General features: G+C 43.5%; 1 long non-coding RNA gene across 3 annotated transcripts in view; it reads right to left on the minus strand.

The window, feature by feature from the left end:
• The window catches only part of LOC139061113 (uncharacterized), a 705,274-nt gene that overhangs the window by 164,006 nt on the left and 515,946 nt on the right, over positions 1–25,322 (minus strand). For all 3 annotated transcript variants that reach the window (XR_011515178.1, XR_011515177.1, XR_011515179.1), the window contains one exon: positions 23,366–23,571. This is a non-coding gene — a long non-coding RNA (uncharacterized lncRNA). The remainder of the gene's footprint in view (positions 1–23,365; positions 23,572–25,322) is intronic.

Genomic DNA, 25,322 nt, shown 5'->3' on the forward strand with positions numbered 1-25,322 from the left:
ACTGCGAAAATGCATGGTTTACAAACTCTGCTGCAGGCTTGCTCACATTGAATATTGGCGCGGACAATCTGTACCTAACCAGAATGCTCCACCTACGCCGCAGCTTCTGTGGCACGTTTTTTTCTATACTGTGCAGTTACGGTTCACAGGTGTACTGACCGTTTAAACAAATACATGTTTTCGAAAAGGAAAGTATTCTCAGTTGTGTTTTCATTTTGTGCTCGGGAACCGGTGTTTAGAATTCGTTGAGCACATTTTTATGAGTTTCTTAATAAGCCGCACATAAAAGGCGTGAGTAAACTACCACTAAAACTAAACTACTGGCATTCATCTTCTGTGCCTCAGAATCTGATGAACTGGTAAAATTACAAATTACCATGGAATACTTTGCGCTTTCTAGATAAGCATCAGCAGGCACGAATCACTGGCATTTATTTATTTATTTATTTATTACAAATACTTTCAGAGCCCGAGGGCATTACAGAAAGGAGTGGGTAATACATATACAAGTGTGCAATAATTCAATTTATGAAAATACAAGTTAACAAAATAAGTAACTTTCAATGGCACTTCTGAACTTAGTGTCGATGATGTCAGCGATGGATGCAGGAAGGTGGTTCCATTCTGCACTGGTTTTTGGAATGAAAGAATAATTATATAAGTTGGTTCGGCAAAATGGCACACCAACCTTGAACTTGTGGTCCACACGCGAGGAAATGTGCGTCGGTTGAAGAAAAAGACAGCTTTTCAACACTTCATTTTGATGATAGACTTTGTGAAAGAGGCAGAGACGAAGAAATTTGCGACGTAAAGACAGATCAGGCAGGTTTAGTGTGTTCTTCATAGTGGATACAGAAGCGTAGCGGGAATAATTTGATAGAATAAACCGGGCTGCGCGATTCTGAACAGATTCCAGGGAAGCGATTAGTATGGATTGACTGGGGTCCCAGATGCTGGATGCATATTCTAGTTTTGGACGGACTAAAGTTTTATAAAGAATTAATTTTAAGGAAGACGGCGCTTTGGAAAAGTTTCGACGCAGGTAGCCAAGAGTGCGGTTAGCATTGCAGGTTACGTAATCAACGTGCATGTTCCAGGATAGGTCGTTAGTAATGTTAATGCCAAGGTATTTGTAGGAGTTAACGGCATTCAAGGGGGCTCCTTGAAGGAAATAGCTGTGGTTTGTACTGTGAGGGCGCCGGGTTATTCTCATGGTTTTACATTTATTAACGTTTAATTGCATAAGCCATTTGTCACACCATAGAGATAATTGATCGAGATCTTTTTGCATAGTTAGTGAATCAGATAAATTTGTTATTTTGTTGTAAATTACGCAGTCATCTGCAAAAAGCTTAATTGATGAAAAAACTATACTGTCAGGAAGATCATTTAAATATACAAGAAACAACAGAGGGCCCAGTGCAGACCCCTGTGGTACGCCGGACGTAACAGGAGAAAGAGCAGAAGAATAATTGTTAGCTGTTACATATTGAGTACGGTTTGAAAGAAAGTCTTTAATCCAGTTAAATACGCTAGTGTCGATATTAAGTTTACTAAGCTTGAAGAGGAGTAAGTCATGAGATACTGAGTCAAATGCCTTTGCGAAATCGAGAAAAATGCAGTCTATATCGAAACCGAGGTCAGTAGCTATAAACAGATCATTAGTAAACTTTAGTAGTTGGGTCTCACACGAAAGCATTTTCCTAAATCCATGTTGAGAATTATTAAAAAAAGAATTGTTCTCCAAAAATTCAATTAGCTGTGAATGTATGATGTGTTCAATCATTTTGCATGGTATGCTAGTCAGCGAGATCGGACGATAGTTATCTGCTGAATGAGCATTACCCGATTTGAAGATAGGTACCACCTTCCCCACCTTCCAGTCGCTGGGTAATGTGGAACACCGTAATGATTGTTCAAAAAGTTTTGAGAGTATGATTGCTGAGTACACTATGGTTATCTTTAGCATCTTTGAGTTGAGTAGGTCAACACCAGCGGAAGAGGATATCTTCAGATTGTCAATGAGCTTCGTAACGCCAACCCAATCTATAACAATGGGGTCCATAGGGGGAAAGTTTTGGTCAGGTAAACGGGGTAATGATGCAGGAGAAGCTGTACTGAAGACGGAAACAAATGCGTTGTTTAAGGCTGTGCAAGACTGGCTAAGAGGAAGGATAGTGTCATCGCTACCAGATAACTGTATGAGTCGTGTTGTTGAACCACTGACAATGCTCCAAAATTTGCGAGGGTTTGTTCGAAGTACCGATGGCAGGGTGTTGTTAAGAAAAGAATCTTTTGCGCACTGAATCGCACCAGTATATTCTTTGTGAACTCGCTGATGTGCTGCCCAATGATCAGTATTGTTAGTTCGCTTGGCGCGACGGAACATTCTTTTCTTTTTATTTGATAGGCGCTTTAACGAAGAGTTGAACCATGGTGACCGGGAATTGTAGATGATTTTCTTTTTCGGAATATATCGTTCAACGAGATGTAGAATCTGTTCTTTATACATGGTCCAGTTTTCTTCTATGGAATTTTTGTCAAAGTTGCTGACATAGCCTTCTGTAAATAGTTCTAAGTCGGCTATTATTGAACTTGTATCAGCTCTGTTATAGTTCCGTATTATTTTATATTTTTTCTCATTTCTGTGTCGTGTTTTTAAGGTAAAGTGAATCAATGAATGGTCACTTAATCCTGGGAGGTAAGTTAAGTCAGAAACTAACTCTGGAATTGTAGTAAATAGTAGGTCGAGAATACTGGAAGTTGTTGCGGTTGTACGAGTCGGCTCATTAACGAGTTGAGTAAGGTTAAAGTCAGCACATAGATTAAGGAATTGCATACATTCGGATGAGACATTTTTTACGGTAGAGGAATCATTGTTCCATAGTATTGTGGGAAAGTTGAAGTCGCCTAAAATAAACAGAGGAGAATTGGGAAACCTAATTACAAGGCTGTTAAGGACATCATATAGATCGTTACAAAAAGAAGATGAGGCAGCTGGAGGACGGTACAATGCACAGAAAATAAATTCACGATTTGCAATAGATACACTTACAGAAACAAGTTCCAAAGACGATACGACTGCAACAGCTGAGGATGCGAACATGTCACTAACAGCAATAAGTACACCGCCCCCAGATCGGACGTCACGGTCCCAGCGGTATATATTGTAATTCTTTTCACAGTGAAATATTTCGGAGTCCTTTATCTTAGCAGAGAGCCAGGTCCCAGTTATAACAACTATATCAGCAGTGCATGAATCTATGGCTGATGATAACGCGACACGTTTGTTAAGAATGCTCCGTGCATTTGTAAAGAGCAGCGATACATCGTTTCCGTCTTTCTTAACGGTTTTCAGCTATGATGAACTTGAAGTTGCGCCCCCATTGCCCCGCGCATGCGGCTTAGAAACCGGTTCTATTTCGCGCACTGAGTCAGTGACTGCGCAGTAAGCATACATTTTATTATTCAAGATGAGTTTGTTATATCGCAGGGAGCCTGACTGGCCCTTCGACTTACTAAATTCAATTAACTTCTTACGCGATTGACGGGTTGATCTACAAAAATCTTCACCGACAGTTATGCCGGAGATTTTAATTTTACTTCTTTGGGAGAAGATCGTATCCTTGAGCTTCGCTGAAGAGAATTTGGCAATAATAGGACGAGGTTTGCTGTCATTAAAACTGCCTAGTCTGTGTGCTCTAGAAATATCGCCATCGGATAATTGCAAGTTAAGCTGTCTTGAGAGCAAATCACGCACAGTGCTTTCTGACTGAGCCCATGTTTCAGCTGAATTGTCAGGGATGCCATAAAACAAAAGGTTGTCACGTCTGGAACGGTCTTCCAAGTCGTCCAGACGGGATTGTATTAAAACGTTCTGTCTCTGGGTTACCTCTGATACAATGCCCGAGATTTCAGCTTCCGATCTATTGCATTCAATATTTTCAACGACTGCCTCAAGAGCAGTCAACCTATTCGTCACGTCGCAAACTTTCTGTGCCAGCGCTTCTTGGTTATCTTTCAGTTCATGGAAGGCATCCATTAATTCCTTGTGGCGTGTATCAACCTTTTCAGAGAGGGCTGCAATGGCAGCTAGCACGTCACTATGGGTAGGTCCGGGATTCATTTCAATATCGCCGCAGACCAGCAGTTGTTTCGTAACAAGTACACATTCGCATATTGTTATGAACAAAGCACTTGGGCACGGGAGAAGCAGCAGGCAGGCGTTACTCGTACGCTTAGAATAAAGCGTTAAGCTATTACTAACCTGCACATAGTAGAAAAGGGGATTCTTGAGCGACGACTGCATCGCTGCCGCTCTCCCGTGCCCACTGAAGATAGGTAGCTGAAGTCCGCTTCTTATACTGTGGTAGGATAGCGCTGTCGATGATGACGCCCTTTCGTGATCGGTTATGAAGAAGGTGGTTCTGCGCATGTCCGTGTCGTGTAGGCCAGAGCAGTCGATCGCCGGTTCCAAAACCAACAGCTCTGGCAGTAGCGGAGCCGACATCGTCGCTGACAGCTCGGGAGTCCAAGTAAGCCATGGCACGAGCAGGACGACAAACTGCACATAGTAGAAAAGGGGATTCTTGAGCGACGACTGCATCGCTGCCGCTCTCCCGTGCCCACTGAAGATAGGTAGCTGAAGTCCGCTTCTTATACTGTGGTAGGATAGCGCTGTCGATGATGACGCCCTTTCGTGATCGGTTATGAAGAAGGTGGTTCTGCGCATGTCCGTGTCGTGTAGGCCAGAACAGTCGATCGCCGGTTCCAAAACCAACAGCTCTGGCAGTAGCGGAGCCGACATCGTCGCTGACAGCTCGGGAGTCCAAGGAAGCCATGGCACGAGCAGGACGACAAACTGCACATAGTAGAAAAGGGGATTCTTGAGCGACGACTGCATCGCTGCCGCTCTCCCGTGCCCACTGAAGATAGGTAGCTGAAGTCCGCTTCTTATACTGTGGTAGGATAGCGCTGTCGATGATGACGCCCTTTCGTGATCGGTTATGAAGAAGGTGGTTCTGCGCATGTGCGTGTCGTGTAGGCCAGAACAGTCGATCGCCGGTTCCAAAACCAACAGCTCTGGCAGTAGCGGAGCCGACATCGTCGCTGACAGCTCGGGAGTCCAAGGAAGCCATGGCACGAGCAGGACGACAAACTGCACATAGTAGAAAAGGGGATTCTTGAGCGACGACTGCATCGCTGCCGCTCTCCCGTGCCCACTGATTTGTGGATCAGCAGGACGTAAAACTGTTCCAATCCATTTTTATTCCAATTACGCAAGTAGACTTGCGCTATTCGTCATAATGAGCCGAATTTAAGCCATATGGGCGGGTGCCACGCCCAAATGGGCGGATGTCGAGCCATTTCGACATTTAAATGAGTGGTAATGGCCGATTTCGAATAAATCCGAATAGAGTTCCCCATCGGCAGTAGTTTTATTCTTCAATCAGCTGCTAGACACAGTAAAGCCCACAAATGTTTGCAGACAGTACGAGATATTTTACGCCTTTAGCAGTGAAATGGAACCCTGCGTCGCAAGAATGTTGAGTAATCATCGCATCAGTGATGAGAGTAATTACTGAGACAACCACACTATGTAAAGACGCTATCATGCCTCTTTCTTAAATAGCATTCCCGATGTAAACAGCAGCTTTGTAGAATTATTGAAAATTGAGCTTGTTGAGGTACACTAACACCTTTGAAGAAGCGGTAAACGACCTCTTTTCTTGTCGTCATTTGCATATGAGGCAAGGAGAGGGGCCACATTTACTGCAGATCCTTTGCTTGAATATCGCAACGACTCTGCTTCCCTCGTAGCGTGTCGAATAAGCCTCTTTAAAATTCGCATTGGGTGCAAACTCTTGGTGCTTACTGCGTACCTAGCTTGAACAAAATGCATATCTTTTGTTTTGTTTTCCGGTTATATGCGTTCTGTGTGCTCTCTTGTTTATGAGTTCATTATTTTGATTATTTTTATTGTATTTTTATTCTATGGCATTGCGTGGCTGCTTTTGTTCATTGTTTGCTGAAAGGACTGAATCTTTTTTTCCCTTTCTCTAACATGTACAATACCGTCGCCTATTATTCCTGTGCAATGCTCTAATGTTTGTATAAAATGTTGTGTACAGATTTTATACTCTCTGTTCTGTTATTCATGTATGTATATTATATTTTGTTATATGCTTCATATATAGACTCGCTTAGGCCTTCTGTGACTCCTCCTTACCCATTGTCCCACACGAAGCCTGTAAGAAAATGCTAAATAAATAAATAAGTAAATAAATAAATAAATAAATAAATAAATACTTTCAGCTTGAAACAAAGCACGTGTCTTGGGTTCTGCGAGAATATGTAAGAGATTACGCACGCCTCTTGAAAAGTTGTATGCCTAGCAGCCTTTCTACCGCCTCCTTGATTGATAATCTGCGTTATTTAATAACTGATCAAATGGCTACGCAAATATAGCTATATGCTCAGTTGGTTAAGTTCTTCCTGCTACAGCTTTTGCTGTCATGTTCTACAAAGAAACAATTTTTTTGGGCCGCCGTTCGTAATATTTACAAATTTCTGTTCATTGCCATCGTTGAGTTTTGTTGCCGAACATAATTATCATGCCATATACCAAGTTATATAACCCTTTGGCATCGTATTCGACAGGTCTGAACGTCCTAATCTCAATCGATTGAGTAATTGATTGAATATTAGATTGCGCGCCGAACGAACGAGCCCACCGTTTCCACAGAAGTTGGAAGGCAGCTTACGTCGAGGATAAACCCGCGCGCTAAAACTCTTTGCCACTAATCTCTCACCAGTTCATCGCTTAGCAAAACACTCAGCATCAGAGCAGGATACGAATTGCGCATCTCCGCTAGTCTCTATCTGAGCAATCCCACGCACAGCGCTTGCCAGAAAAGACCTCCACCAAGGGAGTCATTGGTCCATGGTTTCCCTGCATTATTTCGTCGTAGCCATTCCGAAGAATTCGCTCCACTGGAGCTAAGGGGGCTACAAGAGCTAAACGAGGAAAAGTGGCTGCTCTTTGGGACAGCGATAATGGACACACGTGCAAAATCTGTCGCGGACACCTGTGAGCCTTCATCACAGACGCTCGTATTTGCAAAAGCCTGCCGTACGACCTCGGACGTGGCAGACCCATTTCGATTGGCATTATATCTTAGCTTGGCTTTTCTTGTTACCTCCCATTTCGTCAAGACGTGCATGAAGCTGTTGCTGTCAATCGTATTGTGTAGAAAAAGAAAAAGAGATCACCTGCCCTGCATTAGTAAAAAAAAGTAAATCCTAAGCAGAACACGTAGAAAGATTAGTATGACTCAAAGGTAGAAGCCCTCTTGTTGCCTTGCTTATGCTTAGAGACCACGCAGCCGGTTGTAAGCTTTGATACAAAATGTTGATCAGCGAGACAGACTACGCACACAACACAAGACGTTCAGGTTTTGAGATGCGTCAAAATTTTAAAATTAAGATAAGCTAGAAGGTTGTCGTGTTTAAAACTTTCGTGGCGGCGACAATGTGCTCCTCATTTTAGATATTACTTGTTCGGTGTTTCTTATTTGAAAAGTTAATAGCACTGTGAAAAATTCTTTGGGGCAGATTAAAAAGTCTGCGCACGGTACTTCGTGAATATGCTTACAATGATGAGCAGAATCATTGTGCTTCCAATGTTTAATTATTTTCTATGGTGGGAACATGTATATGACTAAGAGGTAATAAAAGGATTGCACAAAGGAACTAGACTATTATTTTATATGACTTATTCCCTATATCGCGATATAAAGCGCGCAATACTACTTACTCACTTAGTACAGGCGCTAGAAAATTCTGCCACCAGTCAAACACATTTGCACTTCGGCAAAATCACAATCATATTTTCTGTTTCTGAGAGGGATTTGGTTATCATTTCATCATGTCTCAATGATTTGCTGTGGTGGTGTCTGACGTTGTTACCTCTACCAGTGGTTTCATCTTGTCCGAGTCGTGTACTTCTGCTCAACAATGACGAATTTATTTACAACCGGCAAATCTTTATAGCTTATGTAAGTATTTTATAACCTATTCAGCTGAACCTATAATTAGCATTGTTGAGTTTTTTTTTATGTCCGTTCATTCTGTGCCTGAATAACACACTAAGTCTGCTCCTCGCTTTCCCTTTCCTGCCACGTCTATATATGTTTTGAAATAATAGGAATAACACACTTCGCTGAGCAATGACCATCTACAACAAGCATAATTGTTTATGGTAGATTTCGACTGATTAGTCCAACCGGATCATTATTTAGCCTTTAATAACTTTGTTGGAGCGTAATTCAACATAATGTTACTACCATAATCACAAGAGAAACTAATAAGGGGAAACTAATTCGAATCACTTGTTCTTCAGAGCACTGCTCCTAAACTGAAATATAATCCTTCTAAGTGTATGAATATAGCCATTGCCTGGGAAGCATCGCGTCCACATACGGGGGCATTATATATTACGAAACTGACATTTAGATGTCTATGGTGCTAAAATGAGATTACCCGTTCGTGTTAACATAACATTAGCCGATTTGTAGGTGACAGACATGATTTTTTATGCGAGTGTACTGCTTTTCTCTTTCTTTCTTTTTACTACATAATTAGCCCGCCAAATCTACGTTGAACGATTCTCAAATTTGTATTGGTGTTTTATACAATCCACTGTACTAGGGGCACTTAAGTCTGAGAAACCATGCAAGCAGTTTTCTTTCTAAAGACAGCGTTCTGTTCGAGGTCTGCTCAAACTCCCACGGCGACACAGTATGTCTAATATTCTGCTGTTAAAAGTTAGTTTCCGGGTTCGGGTGCCAGCCATAAGCAGCCAGATCCTCATGGAGACGGTATGATACATAGTTGGATTCTATCAGTTTATGCTTGTAGCAGTAAAGCAGCATCAGCAGCCTGGAGCTGCCTAGTCAGTGGTTCTGCCTAGCTCGACCACCATCGAACTTCGATGCTTCGACTCCCATAGGAACTGAAGGACGGACGATCTCAGCCGAGGAATTCAATGACCCATTTCGCGATTTGAAAGAGATAGCCAGACCTAATTTGCTGGCATGTCAAAAGAAAAAACACGTTGCCATCCTGCAGCCTTCCCTTTGCATAGAAATAAAATGCACCGTTTGTCAGGCTTTAATGGCAGCGCGCGTCGTAATGCTGCCAAGATAAGCGGCTTATTCAAGACACGATATCATGGACGTTGCATGAGAGTAAAAGCCATCGCGCAGAGAAGATCAGTGGAGAGCAGAGCTTTCGATGCCGGCAGCAAACAAAATACAGAAACAGGAATAATAAACTGCCTCCGTCAAAAAGAATGGCCAGGAAGATTTTCAGTGAGCACTAAAGTGTTTTCCCGCGCTAATAACCTCATAACTTGCTTTGGGAGTTGTGTAGAGGCTGCAAGACTAACGGCCCTTTTCGTTGGAACTCTTTTCTTAAGGCGCACGCTGAAGAGGCGCAAAACACTTTCATAATGTATTGGCCCCGAAAGGATTCCGATCATCTTTGAACCACTGTACCATGACGACATTTTCAGAGAAATTATGGCGAAAAAACATCTAAGTGCAAAAACTTTGTGATATGTAAACTCGCTGAATTTCTTCTCAGTGGTTTTAGGCCTTTCTCGGTGTTCGCTTTAGACTCCACCCCGTAGTAACAGTACTCCGTGTAACAAAAACAGACACGTCTCTGGCATGCAAATCGCATGATCAAATCCCTCTTGCAAATTTTCTTTGATGATATCGTTTTATAGTGAACTACAAATGAGTGCTCTTATTATTATGTGCGTGTGCATGGTATTCAGTTTAGAAAAAGATTCACTCGCCATCCCTGACCTGCGAAAATAGATGCGCAGCCAAGCTCTTGAAAACCAGCACAACTGCTGAGGTGGGGATGCAATGCTTTATTCCTTCAATGTAAAGGTTGTAGTGGTAACTTAGGGTAATGATAGTAACAGTAGTAACAGTAATTTTGACAGCACACCACCACTGCTCGTTTTGAGGTTTTTCTTCCCCTTTGCAGCTCCTCGTATTCACGCTGTCTCTCGGAAGTGCTAAGCGTTGCCTACCCGTAGCGGTGCTGCAAGAACAATAAAATCAGTTGCTAGGCTGGTCCTTTTGTATACGAAAGGTTAACCGTCGCCGCAGCAGCTTGCGCAACAATAACATTCACCGGGAAACGTATGAGGGGAGCGCTACGTGCTTCGCATTGTTATCAGGAGCGCCTTGTCATCAATTATGTGGTTCACATGCTTGTTTTTTCGATTAATTTTGCTTAGTGCTTTAGTCCTGCTCCACTTCCGCCACGGGTTGGCCCGGTATAGTAGTATCTCTGGGATTTGTCCACGCTTTTTTTGTCAGCGGACGACTACACGAAATTCCGACCAACTAGACGCTGACAGCTTCGTTCCAGTAAATGGAGGAGTCGCACGCGTTTGAAAATTGATGTTGCTCGAATCACTGCTCTACACTTTCAATGTGCTATTTGTCATTACGTAACTTTTGATGAATCGAGTTCGCAAACCACGAAGTTAATCGTTTATTGGTGTATCTATTGACTGAGCGCATTCTTTATGACCATAGCACTGGTAAATGAAAATCTAATTCTGATTCATGTTCTAGTTAACCTCTCTGCCGCTATTTTCTCTACGTCACTCTCTTCTTCTCTCAGTGTCTGTACATGTATTTGCTTTTCGTTAGTGACTCTTTAAATACAATACAATACAATGCAATCTTTATTGTGCATAAAGGAAAACAAAGTACAGATACCAGTTCTACCAAAGCCTCAGAGGGCTTGACTGGCAGTTCCTGACAGTCAGGTCACAGAAAATTGCACAGGGTTGTTAGCGAAGTTAGCTATTAACCCTATTAGCCATATTAACCCTATTAGCTAATAAAAATTGACGGCTCATATGTTGTCTCATACACAATAGCCGGATATGTAGGTTGCGGCAAATTTTGTCGTGTTCTACTTCCTTATAATCACTTTAACGTCCAGAAACGTTTGTTAAATTCCAAGTATCAAGAATATGCGACTTCATGTTAGCATTTTTACTTATTCTATACAACCTAACTGACAACGAAGCCATAGAAACGTGCTTTCCCCTTCTTGAACATATGTTTGTTCATATGGTCGGGAACGAAAAAGAAAATCGAGCCTCACCGATTGCCCCAATCTTTTCCCGTTTTACTAACTTAGGAATTTGTTTTTGTGGAGAAGCTGGCGTCGATATCGTAGCCATCACTCCTGATTTCGCCTAAATTAATCAAGTACTGTACATATGGAACTTTATCTTAAAGGACACCTTGTTTAGAACGCAAGGAATAACCTTTTAAAGCTTATTCTGCTGCTGGATTTCTCATCTCAAAGGTAAAACGCGTCTTCCTATATTTCTTCGCTTACCCACGGAGCAATATGGAGCGACTGTGTTGAAGCGTTTTTCCAGGTTTGTGCCTAACGTGTTTGACTGTCGCTATATAGCAGACTAAGGGTCAATTTGCCTTTACTATAATAAATCCACAAAAACAGTTAACTTGGGCCAATGAAACAATAGATGTGATACATGATTACCGACTTTACATATTTTATTTTTTTTTTGCTTTGCGTGTGCAGCATGTTGGCTGACAAACAGGCGATTTGAAATGACTCCCTAGAACCATCAATTTTCTTGTTGAATATATACACTTGGTGCAAACCTTCCACACTGCGCTCGAAACTGTGCTCTCTCTGTCCTCTCTCTTTGTCCCCATACCCCCTTCGCCCATTGCAGGGTAGCAAACCGGACGTGCGTGTGGTTAACCTCCCTGCCTTTCCTGTCTTCTCTTTCTCTCTCTCGCTCTCTTATTGAATATATGACCGGAACTAAAAACCTGAGTATACTTCAACGGTGAAGGCAGAAGAATGTGTCTGGTTTATAAAGCCACTGCTATGATCAGACATGTGGCTCAGATTCCAAATGTGTGTTTTTTTTCTGGTTTCTCCTAGTGCATTAAAACGCACACTGGCTTAAAACGGCCGATTCCGTTGAGAAATATATGGCTTCATTCAGGGACGCCAGCTGCGAAGATATTGGCAGCACAGCCCGTGGTAGATATTGGTAGCACAGCACAGATCAACGTGGCTATGTTATGACTTGAAAGTTTTGTCACTGTGCATGTGCAAAACTTTTATATCAAGGCATGTATTTTGCTGAGTGACTGATTTGCTCCGGCATTCTAAATGACAACAACGGCTTCGACGCGTAAGTGGCACACCGATAAACAATGATATGTTGCGAAATCTGTGCGTAACATTCTTGTTGACTGGCTTTTTTGAAACTAAGATTACAGGCACAAATCAAACGTTACACATAGGCTCTTCCATCAGAAGAATACTTCAGTACATACTTTAGAAGCTGTCTGCGGGAATTGCTGTAAATTTAAATAATAAGGTTATCTTATTACCAGGGTATATAAGTATTCACACGCAAGCCAATTCTGAAGTCCTGTTGGGAAATAACATGCATGTAACAATTTGGCAGAATATAAGTTAGAAATATACGGTGCTTCTTTGCAAAGCCGAAGGTAAGGATTCCGTTATTTCATACTAATCCATACGCTGTTAACCAGTCACTGCACAAAAACAATTAGTCTAACCTCTTCTCTCTTAACGAATATATCGGCTTTGGGTCTTTTGCGCAATACTTGCAATGTCGCCATCAGTTGCGTATATAGAGCTAGCTTTCTTGCGTCTTCGTTTAAGAATACAGGGGGGATTCTGTGTGTATGATGCATGTGGAGTCTACATAATGCAGTTCTTTAATGAAAGGGCCTATCTATCCACGCGATATACCTGTGCAATTTTCATCTTCGAAATCCATTTCACAGAAGAAAACAACGGCCGTTAGCAGTGAGAGAATGAGTTGTCGTTGCAAGCAACTAATTCTGTTGATATTGTCAAAGTGACTGCTGACATCCCAACGACATATCCAATTCTTAGTCATGTCATTGTTAGCACGTGAGCCCGTATTTCTACAAAGACCTAAAAGGAGTTTTTTGTCAAGGTTTTCAATAGCAGCAGCAGCAGGATCTATAAGAGAAGCTGAAGCAATTGAAGGGAACGACTCTTTCGTCGTCTTAAATTTTAGTGATCAAAAAGAAGGCAGAGATCTTTTCAGTTTTTCTATTTTAATTTGTAACGGCTCCTTTCCAAGGTCCTTGTCATGGGTGTAGCGTCAATGTACAGCAAAATACGAAACTAAACTTCACGAAACCCCTTGTGTACGAACACATAATTTTGAATCATGTGCCCTTCTCTAAAGAAAGAACCACAGAAGCCGTTGAAGTGTATCTTAGGGTTAGGTAATAAAGCTAGAGTACACGAGTGGTGTGGAAAAACTACCGATAATGACGCAATCACGCCTGTGTGGATCTTGAGGAAGCAAATCCCTTATCTGTGGGATATTCTCGTCTCTACATTGTATACGCTGAAGTTGCCTGCGCCTTGCGCAAGTGTGACTCTGTAGCGTCGTGTTTCTTGCACGCAACTATTCCATAAACGCATACAATGTGTTGTAGATGAGTGCAGCCTGCGCAAAACAGAAATAAAATAAAGCAGCCGTTTACGTATAGGTGTTCCGACACAATCTTGCAACAGCCTACATTCATCATTGGCGCATTATATTCTGCCTAAGTCCCCTACATTGTAGCGTGTTGCGTCGACGTCCATAGCCACGAGCCAAGGAATGATTGATAGAATTTCCTGCATCGACAGCGGAGAAAAGCGGCGCCTGCATAGTGTACACACACACGCAGACCTATTTGAGATGCAAGGGCTTTCTTATAAAGCGTCGCCTACTTTCTTGAGCTGTGAATGTCTTGTCAATCTCCGTAGTTAACAGCGAAGGAGCAGCTTTTAAACTTGGCACAACTCCTTCTAGAAAGCACAGCGTAGGCAACACACTCTATTTCGCAAGTTCCTGCAATTCCACAATTTCCCCTGTGATATTCTCGATGAAGTTCTAAAGCTCGCTGCAGACGAAATTCGCGGGAGAGTGAATGTACACGAGAAGTAAATTTGAGAATATTGCATGACGCTTCCAAAGAAACTTTCAACAAAATGCAGAACATGAAGCCACACAATTTAGTTAAATATTAGAACGCCAGGAGCAACCACATGTGCAGAATGTCAAATAAGCATTCCGTGTGTTCACACCAAAGGACTAGCACCTGTGCCGCAAACAAGAACTAGCGCATGTCAAAGTGCGTTCAAGGATCATGTCTTATCTTTCTCTCTTTGTTTTATACTGTTATGATTATTCTTTTGAAACTGCACTAGAACTTTCAATGTTAAATAGACCTAAAATATTACATGTGTATGGGATACTGTCCTAGCAGTTTTTAATTAGAAAGTGGTTCCTGAAAATTACAGTATCTCAGTTTTGATTGCAGTCAAGCTCACAGTTCGCGCATATAATTTATAATAGCAATACTGAGCAACTACATAGTATTTATATGTGTGTTGCGAAATGGTGTTCGCGCTATAGGACGCAGAGAAACCAAGAAATGTACCGAACACACGAAGACCTACCTTTGCTCACGTTTTCTCATGCGAAAATACTTTCGCAATGCATAACCAACTCGCCAAATTTACCTCTTCGTTTAGACATGCAACCGCAAACTGTAAAGTAGGGTGCATGGAAGGGAATTTTACGTTTCTAGAGAACTGCCACTTAGGCACAGTGAGCCAAAAACCACGTGGAGCGCTGATGTGTCTTAAGTGGCGCATTTCAATGATGCAAATTTTGAAAATGGCGCAAAATCAAATCGACATGCTTTGAGTGTACTGACTTGACCCCAATTCACATTTCAATATGTGCGTGCAAGCTCTTCAGAGGGCATATAAAGCAAGAGTTCGTATTTGCTTGTTGACAGCAGCGGTTATTCACACAAGTTTTGTGCTCTTCGCGAAGATCAAGAAATAAGGAAGCTGAGCCGCAGATCGGCCGATACTCCCGAGCAGCGGGTGACCCATTTCGCAGAGAAACCGATAGAAGCTGTGGAAATATTTGAAGCAGAACAGAAGCTTTCGACCCCGAATCACAGGGCCATCATGCGCCCATCATAAGCGGTGGCCGTCATAAGACAGCGTTTCCTCACCGGTTTCTCCTCAAAAATGGGGCGCTGGCGATGTTAACAGCATCGGTCAACGTCGCTGGCTATGGAAATCTGGTTTTAGCTTACGTGGCACATAAGCACCACAATGGCGATACTGACGAGTGACGCACTGCGTGATGTTTGTGGCGAATCGTACACACGTTGAAAAAGAGACGGTGGAACATCACGCACCTAGCCTACGTAGGGGCACAGGGCTGTAAATGAAACAATGCGTGTACTTCAGAAGATCTCTCTGGTTGTTCCGAGGCTTGACTGACATGACAATTTAGCGGCTGGCATATGCTACGCAAGAAATTGGTGATCTCTCAATATGTGTTTTTCAATCCAATCGTAATAAGTAGGTATAACATTGATAATGAACTGGGTAGATATCTCAGGGAAGCTCTGGAGAGACACCACCTATGCTATTCGAACTCGCTCGCACAAGTGTGAGCATAGGAAGATCCCAAATGTTATAGGCTTCAGAAAAGGTTAACAACCAATCATTTTCAGGTGAATTCCTATCTGATAAATAATATTTGTTCGAGCTAGGTACTGCCGATGTTGTGAAAGCTAATTTCCTAGTACTAGGTTATCAAAGACTGCGCGAGCAACTGTTACCACTATAGGCTGTCTAGCAACTGTTTTGTAAGCCCACGCACCATCACGAGGACTGCTAACGCAGTGCGCCCAAGGAGGTTGAATGCGCCGAACAATCTCTGACTGGCATCGCCTTCCGTCAGCTATTCATGCGGCGCAGCTACGGCGGCACTCGGCGACATGTTTGTGTACACTGAAAAGTGCGCGCTTTGTTCTGCGCAGCAAGCGAAACTTTTGGCGTCACTGTCGAGTCCGTGAAACCCTCACCGAAAATAGCCCAACCAAAAAGCAGCAGCTTTTCATAAGAGGAATGCTATATGCACGTCACACAGTAATGAAGAGGAGAGGTGGCGAAAGTCGTTGCAGGACACCCGAAGTGGAAACCAACCCCCTACACCACATCGACGCGATGAAGTCGCTCAAATGACTAAATTCTGAAACTAACCCCGATCTGATATAACATGATACACTTCATCCTGAAGAATTTCACTGTTAAATGACAAACATTTCTTCCACATATATACAACGTTGGTATTTGGCACGTTCCTAAGCGACTATTTTGATGACGTGCCTGGGTACGAGTCCCAGACCAGGACAAATGTTTCTTCAACTGCGAGGCTTTTCTTTCAAGGGACCCCTATGGGTTCCGTTGTAGCAATTCCTACGAATAGATGGATGTATGATTTTCCCGTAATTATTTACTTCTCGCTACCTTGCGGGTTGGCGCAGAACTATTACGTCACTCTCTTGTCATTGCTTCGAGTTGTTGACAAATTCGACTTCGTTCTGAAATCTGCTAGCCGCCTGGTTAGCTCATATGGTAGAGCGGGTGTCCCAGAAAGGCGGTGGTCCCGAGTTCGAGCCCCGGACCGGGAAGAATTTTTATTTAAGTTCGAGGCTTTTCCACTGAGGCACCCGAATGGGTTTACTTTGTAGCGATTGCTACGAATGGGTGGATGTCAGATTTCCTCTAAATGAAAAACAAAATTTAGGCCATCTTGTGAGGTATGGTGGTTTGTTTAAGGACAACCGCGTCGGAATGACATTTTAGCCTTTGCTTTTCCCTCTTCCATCATAGTCACTTGCCGAATGTTGCACAAGGACTTTCTCTTGAAGCTACTAAAAAAATGTGGAATCAATATTTTGTTGGAAAACAGCATGTGACACTGATTATACAATAAATATCATTCCGCCTGACCTGCTACTGAAAGGACTGTGTGTGTTAGTTCTAACTGCGTCATGTCTCTAGCAGCGTCGTGGTAATAACAGCAAACATATTAATATTCTATGATTTCTTGACGGCAATATTTAACAAACAATTAACCTTACACGTTAGAAGCCGTTATCCAAACTAGCTTACGCTAAGTCCACTGCACAATGAATTTTCCCATTGATTTGCAATCACATTTATACTGCGCCTGTTGGCTTGATTGCGTGCCAGCAAATTTTCTATCATCCCGCTTCCATACCCTCCACCGTCCTCTACCACACGTTTCCATTCATTTGCACGAAGTCTGCAACTCTAATGGATATCTGGCTTTCTGCTCCATGCATTACGTGGCTTGCCCAATTGCAGCTCTTCTTAGTTTCAAATTTAGTATCATTTACATCACTTTGCTTTATATTTAATGCCACAAACTTCCTGTCTCCAACTAATCCTGTCTCCAAATTAAAAGAACACCTCGTGCATTCTAGTTTCCTTGCTCAATGCGTCGCATTTCGCAACACAATCCTACGCAAAGCTCGCGGAAGTTTTGCACAAAAAGTATTAGGGCACCGTCTAAACTTCGACAGATCACGCCTTTTCCTATAAAGAAAAGAAAGAAAGCTCCTCGTTTTCCTTTTTGGTATACCCCGGTCTTTCTTTCTGCGCACTTTGCATTACTTTGGGTGTCCGAGACCATCACGTAATTAGTAATCTAATGGCTAACGTTGGATAATTCTGTTTGTGCCTCTAGACGGGCCTTCCATTACAATGCTTCCACGTATGCCACGAATGGCGGCACCTCTGTAATGCGAGCTTTGTGTGGGCCACACGTTGCAATTAGCGACGTCCCTAACGAAGTGTGTCTCTTTCTTCGGTTCGTTTGCGCACTGTCCGTAGCAGGAGACACTGCAGCGCGTTCTGAATGCGGCTCCAAATCGCGTTTTCTTCGGCACTACGCTGTCCGACACCGCTGTCTCTTAAACGACGATGGCTGTCCATTAGTAGGAAAGAAAGTGCGGAAAGCACGATTTGTGGGTTTAGCTTTCGCTAGGTAAGGCCGGCAGTGTTTGCAGCACCTCTAGGCATACGCTGTTGCGTAAGGCAAGAAAGAATAGTGCATGAAACACGCGAGCATATGACCTGACTGAGAACAGGGAAACCATGCTTTCGCTAGGTAAGGCCGGCAGTGTTTGCAGCACCTACAGGCATACGCTGTTGTGTAAGGAAGGAAAGAATAGTGCATGAAACACGCGAGCATATGACCAGACTGAGAACAGAGAAACCATGCTTTCGCTAGGTAAGGCCGGCAGTGTTTGCAGCTCCTCTAGGCACACGCCGTTGTGTAAGGCAAGAAAGAATAGTGCATGAAAAACGCCAGCATATGACCAGACTGAGAACAGGGAAACCATGCTTTCGCTAGGTAAGGCCGGCAGTGTTTGCAGCACCTATAAGCATACGCTGTTGTGTAAGGCAAGAAAGAATAGTGCATGAAACACGCGAGCATATGACCAGACTGAGAACAGGGAAACCATGCTTTCGCTAGGTAAGGCCGGCAGTGTTTGCAGCACCTATAAGCATACGCTGTTGTGTAAGGCAAGAAAGAATAGTGCATGAAACACGCGAGCATATGGCCAGGCTGAGAACAGGGAAACCATCGTTTCTGCGTTTTTGCCATTGCATCTGGCAGTACCATCAGTGCTTGGCAAAAAATTAAGAAGCTTACGAGTGCATGCCCTCTCTCGAACGAAGCGCGAGTGTACATCAACTATCTTCGCAGTTTCGAAACAGCGGAAGTATGAGGAAGAGAATGGTCGCGTCAAATGACGTCTGCTTCTTTCACAGAAGCGTTAGATTTGCCTGCGTGATTAGCTGTCTACATCGCCACTTATTGCCTAGCCGAGCATAAACGCCGATGTTAAAGCAGAAAAACCTTGTTGATGCTTGCTGAAGAATATCAGCATTGTTTACGAAAACGCTTCCGATGCCCAAAAGAGCTCACAATCACAAACCACTTTCTATTCTCGAGCGTAGTTCTTGGGCTGATTGCTTATTTACCTCTCTTAAGATGAAATACATGCCATGACACACCGCTTTTATAATTAAGTACACCTAATGCTCATCTTCTATCCCCTAAATTGATTTAATGCTTTCTACGCAATAATTTTTTTTGTGTGGGGGGGAAACCTAATTCAATTGGAGTGATAGTGTACGTGACTTTGGTAGCGCAGTCAACGAAATAGATGTAGGCAGTTCAGCGGACAGTTCGGGAATGGCGAGTGTAGGTGCGTCCAACTAGCTGGGCACTTCCTACATTTAGCGAGCAATGACAACAAGGATAATCAGGCAGGTCTCATGGTTGAGCAACCTGTAATGGGTATGCAGTCTTCGGCCAGCCCGAAACTCCGGTCCCTCGCGTTACGATCATGGACAAGCCGAATAGCACAGGTATCCCTGTACCGGGAGGGTGGTCCTGCTTACTTTAACTTACACTTGGAATCGTACAGTTGGGCCTCGCCATTTCTGGGCACGCACTCCCGCTGCGGTCATCGCTGCCGAGCAGAATGACGAAATGCACTGTCTTCCGGTGTAAAACTTTTATTCAGGTGTTGCTAAGGGGAGCTGATAGAAAAGCTTCTCAGCGAACTTGCTTTTAGTTTCTTTACCATGGGCCATATAACGTAAAACTATTTCAATACGTTTTTATTTCAATCTCCTGACATCAAATTTGCGTAACCGCCGACGCAAGAATCGGGCGTTCACCCGCAGGGTTGTCTGAACAAGCTAATCAAATGCTCCCCTCCTTCATAGGTCGCTTTTGTTTGCTTGAAAAACGAATAAAATTGTCTGCACTGAACGGCTTGTCTTATCTAATTGGCTCACAAGAGGCGAGGAGCATGCTGAAGTGGAGAGGGATTCGATGGCGCTGATCCACTGCGCTGAATATCGATAACCGGATGAAGAGGGTGGTGCCAGCGTCTGCAAATGGTCCGCTTTTTCTTAGCTTGCGGTGGCTCGTCGACAATCGCGGCAGCATGCAACGGAAGCTTAAGAATGACGCGAAAGCGGATCCTTAGCAAAGAAGAGTTGGTAGAACGAGGTCGTAAACATGCCGAAAGTTCTCAAAAACGCTGCATGGCAACGCAAAAACTTCGATTACATGCAACTAAACCCATGCTCGCCGGCAGCGGCGAGTAGCCAGTGCCGGAGCGATTGGTGGCAGCCATCTTTTATTCCTTTCAGAACGGGGCAGCCTGCGGCTATTCAGAAGAAAATTCACTTTTGTTCGGCATATTAATGCATCTTTAACGTGTACACGTCACTTTGACGCGGTAAGCTTTTGCGGTTTTTTGACGTCGCGTGAGAGGCAGGTGAAATGTGTGCAGCCCGAAATCTTTTGACCAATAGCTGAGGGCTAATGGCGAAAAGACGTTGAATCCGAAATAACTATTTTTGTTTTGTTCGGTCCAATTGTGCATAATAAGTGTGCACACGTCATGCCAGATACGGAGCTATCACGGTTTTCGTGACGTCGCGTGGCAGACAGGTGAAGCCGAAGTGAACCAAAAAAGTTTTCCACCAATCGCGGTGGGCTGATTGCAGAATTGGAATAGAAAAGTTTGGAATATTTTTACGTTATAGTGCTCCATGATTATTTTACATGTCAGTTTAACTGCCTACAAAGTATTTACTAAAGCAGTCACAAATAGAAGCAGGAACACCCTAGACTTCTGTCAACCAAAGGACCAGGCAGGATTCCGTAAAGACTACTCAACAATGGACCATATTCACACCATCAATAAGGTGATAGAGAAAGGTGCAGGATATCACCAAACAATATATGTAGCTTTCATTGATTACGAGAAAGCGTTTGATTCAGTCGAAACCTCAGCAGTCATAGATGCACTATGGAATGCTGAAATACTGAAAGATATCTACAGCAGCTCCACAGCCTCCGTAGCCCTCCACAAAGAAAGCAACAAAATACAAATAAAGAAAGGCGTCAGGCTAGGTGATACGATCTCTCCAATGCTATTCACAGCGTGTTTACAGGAGGTATTCAGAGACCTTGATTGGGAAGTATTAGGGATAAGAGTTAATGCAGAATACCTCAGTAACTTGCGATTCGCTGATGATATTGCCTTGCTTAGTAACTCAGGAGACCAATTGCAATGCATCCTCACTGACGTGAAGAGAAAAAGCAGAAGGGTGGGCTTAAAAATTTGTCTGCCGACAACTAAAGTAATGTTAACCAGTCTCGGAAGAGCACAGAAGTTTACGATGGATAGGGAGGCACTGGAAGTGGTAAAAGAATACATCTACTGAGGGCAGGTAGTGACCGCGGATCCGGATCATGAGACTGAAATAATCAGAAGAATAATCATGGGCTGGGGAGCGTTTGGGAGGCATTCTGAGATCATGAACAGCAGGTTGCCATTATCCCTCAAGAGAAAAGTGTATAAAAGCTGTGCCTTACCAGTACTCACGTACGGGGAAGAAACCTGGAGGCTTACAAAAGGTTTCTACTTAAATTGAGGACGACGCAACGAGCTATGGAAACAACAATGATGGGTGTAACGTTAAGGGATACGAAAAGATGAGATTGGTCGAGGAAACAAACGCGAGGTAATGACATCTTAGTTGAAATCAAGAAAAAGAAATGGGCATGGGCAGGACATGTAATGAGGAGGGAAGAGCCGATGATCATTAAGGGTTACGGACTGGATTGCAAGGGAAGGGAAGTGTAGCAGGGGGCGGCAGAAAGTTAGGTGGGCGGATGAGATTAAGAAGTTTGCAGGGACGGCGTGACCCCAATTAGTACATGACCGAGGTAGTTGGAGAAGTATGGGAGAGGCCTTTGCCCTGCAGTGGGCGTAACCAGGCTGATGATGATGATGATTATTATTATTATGATTAAGCGCCCTGACTCGTCTCGCTGTAGCGTAAAATTCCTTTTCTTGGGCCACCATTATGTGCCTGAGGCATCGTCCAACGGCATCGTCCAACGGCATCGTCACATTATTTTAACAGTATCCTCCTTTCTCTTGTGTTACCGCTTGATTGCCGCAAGGCTCAGTACTCGGATTCCTTGCTGTTCTTTCTCCCGAAGCACGTGAAACCTACCGTCATGCGTGTGTAAGGAATGATCTGCTTATTTCCGCATGCTTAAAAGAACAGCGCTGATAAATACATGGGCCCCTAAAAATGCTGTTAGTTCCAGGCGCATGCTGTAATATAGAAACAACACTGAAACTTGCGAGGAAAAGTCACGTTAAAAATTCGACAGAGACGCTTCAGACTGCTTACGTGTGGGAATGGAAAAGTATTGTACCATTTGTAGACCTCGGGACGTCATGAACGCACTCATTTTATACACTCATGACGTGGCGCCACCTCCTCCCCAATGGCTGCATCGTCACGTGGCCAATGACACATACAATAGACCATACGTTTAGTCAGCCAGATGGTTGCGACCTAATGTGTGCAATGACGCACGCACACCGAGCACGATGGATTTTGGCGTAATGGGGAATATACTACTTTCACAGTAATGAACCTGATATTATAATAACGGAAGCAAGATCCTTATTTGACAAATGTAAAACTACAAAGAATGCAGTCAAATCACCTTTAAAAAAACTTTTGCGCGCGAATTTCGGTAAACAACCCCCGGTGGTCGTAGTTCACTTAGAAAATATTTGAATAATAATAATAATAATAATACGTGGTCATTTCGGGCGTAAGGGCAAGATATGACCAAAGAACGCCATGACATAATGTGATGGGTTATGAATATATTATTAATAGAATGGACAATAACTTGCAAATGGTAGATGTAGCGTGGCTGTAGGAAGGTCTAAAAAGGAATCCCTGTAACTTGTGTTAAATACATGGGTCTTAAAATAATGACAATGACAAATGATGTGAACTGTGAGCTATGAGCACAAAAGTTCTGTTATGAAGAGATGATATAATAAAACGTATGCAATACCCCTTGGTGCCTCACGAGGGCCTTGGACGTCAAGGGCTGAGAGGCACCAGTGCTATTGTATACATTTTATTATGTCATCTCTTTGTAACGGAACATTTAAGCTCATAGGACGTCAAGGGCTGAGAGGCACTTGCTATGAAAACGTCTCTGGGCAAGCGTGCGTGCCCAGTCTGTGAAATCGGCGAGATTATGTCTGTCGTCGTGAGAGAAGCGAGCGCCGGAGGTGAAAGTCACCCGCAGGTGGGGAGCAGAATCACAGGATCGGAAAGTATGAAGGTTTCGGCAAAGCAGCGCCTCCTAGGGGAAAGTCTAGGTGGCATTGAGCGAAGCGGGGAAAGAGAAAGAGGCGAAGCGTCGCGGAGGAGGACGGTGGGTGGAGGTGAGCTGGGTTTATCTCACCTTGTAGTTATGTGTTCTGCGCTCGCGCTGGACGCACCGGGTTCGTCTCGCGATCGAGAGACTGAGGGCCGAGCGAGAAGGAGGGAGCAGCGATGCAAGCAGAGGCAGGACGAGCGCAAGTTGACGGACCACGAAATCGTCGCCAAGCGCCGGGCACGAGCTGAACAAGTCCGCCAAAACGCACGCTTAGCCTGCCCAGGAGACTTCTGAAGAGGAAGAAGGAGAAGAATGGGAAAATGAATAGTGCGATTAGTACATTGCCAAATTGCTTGAAATAATGAAGACTGGGGATTTCCTTACAGTGCCTTACCATCTTTTCTGGCGGCACATTACACTTTATAAAAATCGAAAAACGGACATAAAACTTACAAAATTAAAGAAAATGGGCCTTGAAAAAGCCTCCACAATTAGAAACAACCAAAGCATTTTAAGAGATTCTACGGCCGATGCACAAAAAGAAAATAGCACCCGTACGCTTGCGCGTAATCCGCGTTCATGAATTGAAAGTCACACACTTTTTTGGCACTGCAGCTGCAGCTTGCAAGGCGAGGCTGCGCTTCAGATAACATGGCCAAATGATTTGTACGATGTTTAGATTTGCTAAAAACTTTAGGACTGTTTTAAAATTTAGGGCCTCATGGCTCAGAAATAACGCTGGGTGAAGAGAAATGTGCTCACGGCATGCAGAATAACAGTTTTCTTTTCCTTTTTTTACGCTGGGCTTCTATTTCAGTGTAGTGGATAAGGACACGGAGGACTGTAAGGATGTCGCCACACCTATTACATGTCGAAGCATCACTTACAGTAAGAAGGTAAGCGTGTGTTACATAGGTATGTCCTATGCTTAACCTGCAACGAAACACTTCCTGGTTTCTTGTCGCTTTTTCGATAGTCATTTCCCTATTTTGATTATATGTAGTTTATTTTACGCTTCAGTATTGTTACTTGCTTTGCCACTATTTCCTAAACTCATGGCACAAGACAGGCTCCAGCTCTGTGAGAGGGATGGCTACATTTGTGTCTGTATATTCAAAAATTAATGGCGCAACACTTCCGTTTGCAGCTACAGTGTTTTTATGCTTTTATGGCTAGGCACAACGTACATTATGATGACTTGTTTACCCATATAAGTATAGCATATCAAGCTGCGCAGTTCGTTAAAAACTTTTTTCTTGCGTCTTTGTAGACTCATTTGAGCTCTAACGACGCTCAATGAGTGTGTGAACACAAATGCTTTGGCAACATTCATTAGCTTTATGTGTTCAACTGCTGGGTGGATTGCGTTGAATTGAGTTTGAGGAAATGCGAACGTATATGAGTCTCAGGTGCACGTTTTCAAATCTCTGTAACAGAAACATCCACCCCCCCCCCCCCCCAAGGTGGTGAAAGCCACCTGGGAGCCATTAGGACATTTCTTGAATTAGTATGTCTGTTTCTTCAGCGGACACTTCTAACTGCAGGGACAGAGAAATCCTCACAGACGGGCTGTTTCGATTAAGCCTGGTAGCGGATATGTCGTTTATAGTGGAATGGCATGGGTGTTCTACATCTGCTTTACCTTCCGGAAGCAGGATAAACTTACGCACGTACTTTGGAGATGTAGGGACGATACATTCGACTCAACGTACAGGCTTTCCACAGGAATAGTCCTGCAGGCACCTATAGCAAAGCGAATACCCAGGTGGTGAAGTGGTTCTAACATTTTTAAACCACGGGGTGTGGCAGAGTAATAAACTTTGGCTGCGCAGTCAAGGCAAAACCATACAATGTTTTTGTATAAGCTAAGGAGGCATCTCTTCCGATTTCCCCAAGACGTGCGTGACAAGAACTGCAGGAAATTCATAACATTGAAGCACTTCGTTTTCACAAATCTCAGGTGCGGGGCAAAAGTTAAATTGCAGCCTAAAATAATACTTTGAAAATTTATGTTCACGGCACATAGATAACTGCCCTCCGT

Source organism: Dermacentor albipictus, chromosome 6 (assembly GCF_038994185.2).
Source record: "Dermacentor albipictus isolate Rhodes 1998 colony chromosome 6, USDA_Dalb.pri_finalv2, whole genome shotgun sequence".
NCBI classification, from domain to species: domain Eukaryota; kingdom Metazoa; phylum Arthropoda; class Arachnida; order Ixodida; family Ixodidae; genus Dermacentor; species Dermacentor albipictus.